The sequence below is a fragment of the Rhincodon typus genome, chromosome 3 (genome assembly GCF_021869965.1).
Source record: "Rhincodon typus isolate 14 chromosome 3, sRhiTyp1.1, whole genome shotgun sequence".
In the NCBI taxonomy this organism is placed as follows: domain Eukaryota; kingdom Metazoa; phylum Chordata; class Chondrichthyes; order Orectolobiformes; family Rhincodontidae; genus Rhincodon; species Rhincodon typus.
Window position 1 is genome coordinate 22,424,177 of NC_063334.1, and position 8,199 is coordinate 22,432,375.

An 8,199-nucleotide genomic window follows, 5' to 3' on the forward strand; every position below is an offset into this window, starting at 1 on the left:
TTTACATCTCTATCTCTCATTTACCACTATTTACACTGCCTTTGTCTTCTGCTCTGAACACCTTCACAATCTGTTCAACTCGCTCTTGCTCCCCATACGGCATAAAAACCGCCATTTCCCATTTCAGCCCCATGCAGTTCTGAAGAAGTCATAATGGTCTTGAAACATTAACTCTGTTTCTCTCTCTACAGATGCTGCCAGATTGGCTGAGTTTCTCTAGCATTTTCTGTTTTCCATTGGGACAGACAGAGAGCATAGACTTCCTGAACACAGGGCTTAAAAAAATAAGAATTGTATTTAGCTTTTAATTGTTAATCACCAAACAACATCCGTGTATTTCAAGCCTATTGCATAGAAAGATTGATTGAAACACTCTATAGATTTTCTGCTTCTGTTTCAACCTAAACTGCTTTGATCCATTTTAAAGCCTCTCACTTCATATTTTTAAATATTCAACTTCAAGAACCTTTAAACTAACATCACACATTTCAGAAAGAAGTGAATGAGATTAAATTGAATTATTGTGGAGCATTTCATTGCAGGCCAGTTGGCCAAGTCAATCTGTGGAATATGTTCAAAGCTGTCATTAAATTTAGCAGACAATCAGCAGACAAAATCATTCAATGGCAGAGCTGACTCGATGGGCCAAATGGCCTATGTTTTATGGTCTGTGTTATAATTTGACTCTGGATCTCATTTCACATTCAAAAATGTTACAATTCCTTCATTAATAACTTTCTCTCCATCGTAAGGTCAGAAGTGAGGATGTTCACTGATGATTGCACAATGTTCAGCACCATTGGTGACTCCTCAGATACTGAGGAAGTCCAAGTTCAAATGCAACAAAATCTGGACAATATTCAGGCTTGGGCTGACAAGTGTCAAGTAACATTCATACCAGACAATGACCATCTCCAATAAGAGACAATCTAATCGCCGCCCCTTGATATTTAACAGTGTTACCATCACTAAATCCCCCACTGTCAACATCCTTGGTGTTACTATTGACCAGAAGCTGAAGGGGGCTGATCATATTGGCACAGTGGCAACAAAAACTGGTCAGAGACTAAGAATACTGTGGGGAATAACACAGCTCTTGACTCCCCGAAGCCTGTCCACCATCTACAAGGCACAAGTCAGGAGTGTGATGGAATCCTCCCCATTATCCTGGATGAGTGTAACCCCAACAACTTTGGAACAGGTTGATACCATCCAGGTCAAAGCAGACTGCTTGATTGGCACCACATCTACAAGCATCCACTCCCTCCATTACCGATACTCAGTAGCAGCCGTGTGTACTATATACAGGATGCACTGCAGAAATTCACCAAAGATCCTTAGACAGCATCTTCCAAACTCACGACCAGTTCGATCTAGAAGGACATGGGCAGCAGATGCATGGGAATGCCACCACCTGCAAGTTCCCCTCCAAGCCACTCACCATCCTGACTTGGAAATATATTGTTGTATCTTCACTGTCACTGGGTCAAAATCCTGGAATTCCCTCCCTAAGGGCATTGTGGGTAAAGCTGCAGCACGTGGACTGCAGCAGTTCGAGAAGGCAGCTCATCATCACCTTAACAGCAACTAGGGATGGGCAATGAATGCTGGCCAGCCAGCATTGTCCACTTCCCAAGAGTGAATAAAGAAAAAGAAAATCTGCTTAGTCTTAGCTTTGTCTGCTGAATTTTAATTTATTTGCAAAATACGTCAGTCAGTTAGTGAAATAAAGTGGTATTCCCTGATATAACGTTTATTTTACCTTAACCTACATTAAAAAAATCAATCACTTTAATTATCAAGGTTTGGTTAAAAATACTGCAGTTCTTTTGAGATTAGATCATATATTTTGTTGATTGCACACAATATCTTTAATAGAAAATACCAGTGATAGACACGTGAATTAAGCAAGTTTTGGAGAACTGAGACAATAAATTTAATTTACACATGTTTCACTGTGCACACGTTTAGAGAGCAAAACATTGTGCACATTGGGCTGGTTTATTTCAACAAGGTCTGCCTGTTAAATTCATTGATTTGGCACTGATAATGTGACTAATTGGGGAATGTGTGTGTTTCCAATAATCACTGTACTAGTAGCAACATTGCAATAATGTCCCGACCTCTGAGCCAGGACGCCTAAGATCAAGTCTCATGTGCTCCAGAGGGTTGTAATAATATCTCTGAACAGGTTATTGAAAAATATCAGGGAGTACTGGAACAATAACTGCTGCTCTGCAGCAAACAGCCCATGGCATTGGCATCAACAGCATGATTTTACTTGTTATTCCATAGATTATATGTCACACCAAGACAATTTACATGTAGAAGGTCCCCGGGCACTTCACATGAGTGATATCAGATCAAATTTGAGACTGATCATCATGTGAATTTATTAACACACACACAAAAAGAGATGCAATCTTGGTAAATAATGTAGATTTTAAGAAGGAAAGTGAGATAGAAACATATAGGTTCAGAGAAGAAATTCCAGATCTGAAGATGCAAACAATCGTTAATGGCAAAGTGATCAAGATTGAAAATAAACAAGCAGGCAGTTGGGCCAGAAAATATGATAGGAATTTTCACCTTTTTATTATTCACTTGAGGGACATGGGATGAGGGTGTCATGGGCTGGTCAGCACATATTGCCCATCCCTAGTTGCTCTTGGGAAGGTGGTGGTGAGCTGCTTTCATGAACCGCTGCAGTCCACATGCTTTAGGTTTATCCACATGCCCTTAGGGAGCAAATTCCAGGATTTTGACCCAGCAACAGTGAAGGATCAGCAATACGTTTCCAAATCAGGATGGTGAGTGGCTTGGAGAGGACATTGCATGTGATGGTTTATCCCATGTATCTGCTGCCCTTGTCCTTGAAGATGGAAGTGATCATGGGTTTGGAAAGTGCTGTTTAAGGATCTTTGGTAAATTTCTACAATGCATCTTGTATAAAGCACACACAGCTTCCAATCAGCATGAGTGGTGGAGGGAGGGAATGCTAGTGGTTGTGGTGCCAATCAAGTGGGATGTTTTATCCTGGATGGTATCAAACTTCTTCAGTGTTGTTGGAGCTGCATTCATTCAGGAAAATGGGGAGGATTCCATCCCACTCCTGACTTGTGCCTTGTAGATGGTGAACAGGCTTTGGGAGGAGGAGAGTTATTCGCCACAGTACTGCTAGCCTCTGACCTGCTCTTGTAGTCACCCTGTTTATGTGATGAGCCCAGTTGAGTTTCTGGTCAATAGCAGCGCCATTGATGTTGATAGTGGGGGATTCAGTGATGGTAACACCATTGAATGTCAAGGGGTGGTGGTTAGATTGTGTCTTATTGGAGATTGTCATTGCTTGGCATTTGTGTGTCACAAATATTGCTTGCCACTTGTCAGCCCAATCCTGGATATTGTCCAGATCTTCTTGCATTTGAACATGGACTGCTTCAGTATCTGAGGAGTCAGAAATGGTGCTAAACATTGTGCAATTATTGGCAAACATCCCTACTTCTGACCTTATGATGAAGGGTAGGTCATTGATGAAGCAGCTGAAGATCCCCACCTCCTGAAAACTAGAGCAGCAACCAACTCAATACACCACGGTGGGAGGCTGTTTAGCCTGTCAAATCTATTCCAGTTCTCTGCAGGAGTAATTCACCTAGTGCCATTCCCCTTGCCTTTTCCCTGACACATTGCTATTTCTTCAGTTGTCTTGATGATTAAATCTGCTTCCACCACACTCATAGACAATGTATTCCAGATCCTAATCACTTGCTCTACAGAGAAAAAAAACTTCTTTGTCATATTGCTCGCTGTGGGTTGTCTTGGCAATCACATTAAATTAATGTCCCATTGTTCACAATCCTTGCACCAATGGGAACAGTTTCCCCTTATTTATTTGTCCAGACCTCATCATGAATTTGTATTCTGACCTCTAACTAAGACAGAGTGAGCCTGTCAAGAGAAGGGTCGGTGACATTCATCTAGGAATCAGACTCTCTCTGAATTCTTTCTCCCTCAAGGGCAAAAGGAAGCTCACTTGAGGTCATCAGGCCAGCACTACAGGGGAACAGAAGCTGTGACTGGCTCTTCTATCATTTGCCATTTGTCAATGCTGCAGTCATTAATGCTCAGTGTGATAAATAAATAGTATTGCCAACATTGTTTGGCCATGTTCCTGGAGGTGTCATGGCATTGTTCACTCAACATGTCTATCATCGTGAAGTCCTGCCTTCATACAGCCAACCAGAAAGCAAGTAAATTCTTTGTTATATGATTGAATGATTCATGTCTCATTGCCGGATTGTATAATAATGAACAACTAGGGACGGCACAGTGGCTCAGTGGTTAGCATTGCTGCGTCACAGCGCCAGGGACCCAGGTTCGATTCCACTCTTGGGCGACAGTCTGTGTGGAGTTTGCACAGTCTCCCCGTGTCTGTGTAGGTTTCCTCCAAGTGCTCCAGTTTCTTGCCACAGTCCATAGATGTGCAGGCCAGGTGGATTGGCCATGCTAAATTGCCTGTAGTGTTCAGGGATGTGTAGATTAGGTGGGCTATAGGGGGATGGGTCTGGGTGGGATGCTCTGAGGGTTAGTGTGGACTTGTTGGGCCAAAGGGCCTGTTTCCACACTGTAGGGATTCTATGATAATGACCAGAACTGTCCAAAATAAATTAGAAGGATAATGAATTTTTATTGTTCCTTGTATTTCTTCCCCATGGTTTTGTGGGTAACAGTATCCCGGAGATTCATGTCTAATTCTGGAGGATGACAGGTTTTTAACCCTATCTGGAGGTTTTTAACCGTAACTATCTTTACTAAGGTTCAACAATGCATATTTGTACATCCTTTCTGTTCTTTGTTAAAATGTTATGAATTTTCTTCACTAGCAAATCACAGAAGAGAAAGAAAGACTTTTGCATTTATATGCTTTCATGACCAATGGTCACCTCAGAGTACCTTTTGGAAAAGTACTTTTTAAAATGTTATAACATAGAAAATACAGCAGCAAATTTGTGCTCAACGATCCCTCACAAACAGCAATGAGTTAATAAGTTCTTCATTGGAATAAGTGCCACAGAATCTTTTACATTCACTGAGCTAGCAGTAAGGCCTCAGTCAAAAATCTCATCTGAAAGACGGCATCTCCAACAGTGCAGCACTCCTTTAGTATTTCACTGGAGTATAAGCCTTGACATTTGTGTTCAAGTCTTGCAGGAAGATTTGAACCTAAGGGAGTCACGATTACCATGATATGACAATTATTGGCCTACATGTGAAAAGTAGAATTTATTCCATTTTTGAGAGTTACAACCTGAGCAGGAATGTTTTCTAGCAATGCACCATGATTAGAGAACAAAGCAAAACAACAGCTGTTTGTTCCCTCTGACATCAGGAAGCTCCATCTGTAACCATGGCAATGCTAGCCTCCTATCTGCCACTAAGCTCTGTGCAGCATCAATCCTGCAGGCCAAACATGCCGCCAGCAGAGCCAAAATAAAAAAAACAAGCCAAATCGGATAAAACCAACTGTCCATCTGCTTTTGTTAATCTACCCCTGACAAAATTGTAATGCTCCCAATAAAATATGGTCAAATATATTAAAAGCCTTATGGTGTTCTGATTGTTTGCTGGCAAACAATCCCTTTCATTCTCACCTCACTAAACCATTATGTGAATAAGTCACAAAGCCATGAATGAGAGATGTCATTGTCAAGAAAGGATTGTGTGCAATCACACCAATTGGCATGGTCCAACAGCTTGGTTGAGACCCACCACAGGTCTATGGAATGTACGGTAGCATGTTCTATTTCACTGACCTCTCATTGCTGTGGAGGGAATCAGACTTCATGTGGCGAGAACTATCTCTTCTTGGCTTTTGTTCACCTTGAAACATTTGGCAGTCAGTGGCTGAGCCACAGCACCAGGAGTCGCGTCTTCAATTCCGCAGGAAGCTGAGGACAGAAAGAGGACTAATGTGTACAATCAAATTTCACTGATGAAAAGCAATCATTCTACATTTTAACTAAATTCAAAGTTCAGTTGCAAAACAGGGGCATAATTTCACGACCAGTGCTCTTGGAATTATTAAACATGAATACTTACCTCAACATCCGAATACATGGAAAAGGGATGAAGAGAGAGAAAGCAATATCTTCTTAATGCTCCACAAATCAAATGCAGTCTACTTTATAACAAATTCCATTGGAAGTATTTATCTCCTTATGAAAATGCTTCCAAATTGCTACAACAAATCAGAGATAAAAGGTTTCTTACCGTTATCACAATTCATCATGTAACTATGGTTCGACATCTCCAGATATCATTCCCTCACTGCTACTGCTTTCTGGATTATCTATTCATACTGAATCCGATCAGCAGTTAAAAACTGATGTGAACCATGTCAGGATGGCAAAGCTGACTCGATTGTCAAAGATCAGCGTATTCACTTCATTATTCAGCAGTCTGTGTTGAGGTTACAGCATGTGCAGGTGGCATTGTTTGTGAAAGGAGAGAAAGAATTCAATGTACTCTGTACTTGAAAGTTAAAGGAATGTGGGGAACTAGAGGACGAAGATTCGCACAACATTTTCCAAAAGAGGCAGGAACAAGGTTAAACTGCGACAGGTAAAAATGGATGCTATAGGATCTCACACAACTTTGAAGATGATTGATGAAGGAGTCAGCTTGTTAATTGCTGTTCATGCCATGTTCTGAGGAAAAGATGTACATTCCATGTCAGACAGATAGAAACATCTCATGGGGAACTGTCAGTTGCCTAATCTGATGCTATCTATATATAAAAAAATCACATCTGAGGATAAATAAAACCAAAAGAAAGATTAAAAGGAAGAGGCAGAATTAGGTTTTATTATTATTGGCTATCGAATATTGAAAAGTAATTACATATTGAGAAAAAAAATGGATGCTATTGAATTTGGACACAGAAGAAGTGTGATTATGCAACCGACATCTGTCACCCTCAGCACCATGTCATGCTCAGAGTTCTGTCACGCTCTGCATTGTGTCACGCTTGGCATTCTGTTACACTTAACACTGTATCACACTTGGCACTCTGTCACACTCCGCTCTGATACACTCAACACTTGTGTCATTCTCAATGCACTATCACACTTGGCACTTGGTTACGCTTGTGCTCTGCCCACATCCACCGTGTCACGCTCAGCACTGTGTCACACTCTGCATTTTGTAACATTTGGTGCTCTATTACAATCAGTACTGGGTCACACTTGACACTGTGTCACACTTGGCACTGTATCACACTTGGCATTGTGTCACACACTGAAGAGCAAAGCAACTTTGATGAGCTCAGATGGGAAAAGGTCAGCACCTTTTTACCAGTTTTTGCCCATTTTCAGGACCATTGCAGAACTGACAGATTTCAATTCTTCATTCCACGTACACCTCCTCAAACTGCTGACTTTCAATGAATTACCTAAAAAAAAATTGAGAATGCCTTGTCTGTATCAGTTTATATCTTGGAAAATAAAATACACAATATACTGGCAAAAACTTCTGGTGCTGGATTGGTCTCTCATTATCTCAAATGTGTGTATCTTTGTCTGTTTCTGTGCTAAAAAAATTATTAGCCTAACAAGTTATGAAACTGCAGCCTAGATTCAGCAACAAATGTATTCCCAGTGTCCTGTGAGGGGTATTACCAGCTCGTGCTGTTACAGAAACATTTTGATGCCAAGATTCACATCCATGGTAAATTGGGCCCAAGTGCCCAACCAAATACCATGCACAAACAGAAGGTGCGACATCAAGCTAAGTCAGATTTAAACATAACTGTGGAGGTAAACATATTGTTCGAAACTGTTAGACAGCAAAAAAGCATAGAATTAAAGAATTGTTAAGCATCAACATTGGACACCATTTAGCTTGGCATGCCTTTGCTGATCCCTTGTAAGAACAAGTTATGTAGTCTCACATCCCCACTCAGCCTCTTTCATTTTACTTCAGATAATTATCCTGCTTCCTTTAGAAATGAGCCATGACTGAATCTGACATTCTCTGACAGTGAACTCCAGATACTGACCACTTGCTCGTTTCTCTTCATAAGCTCCTAAGCCTCCCAATGTAGGGATCAAGACCAAGTGATGTCCTCAGCTGAAATTTTTGGTGTTGCGAGCTCCAAGGCAGCAGTGGTCAACATGGGAGCTCTGCTGCACCTCCCGTTGGTCT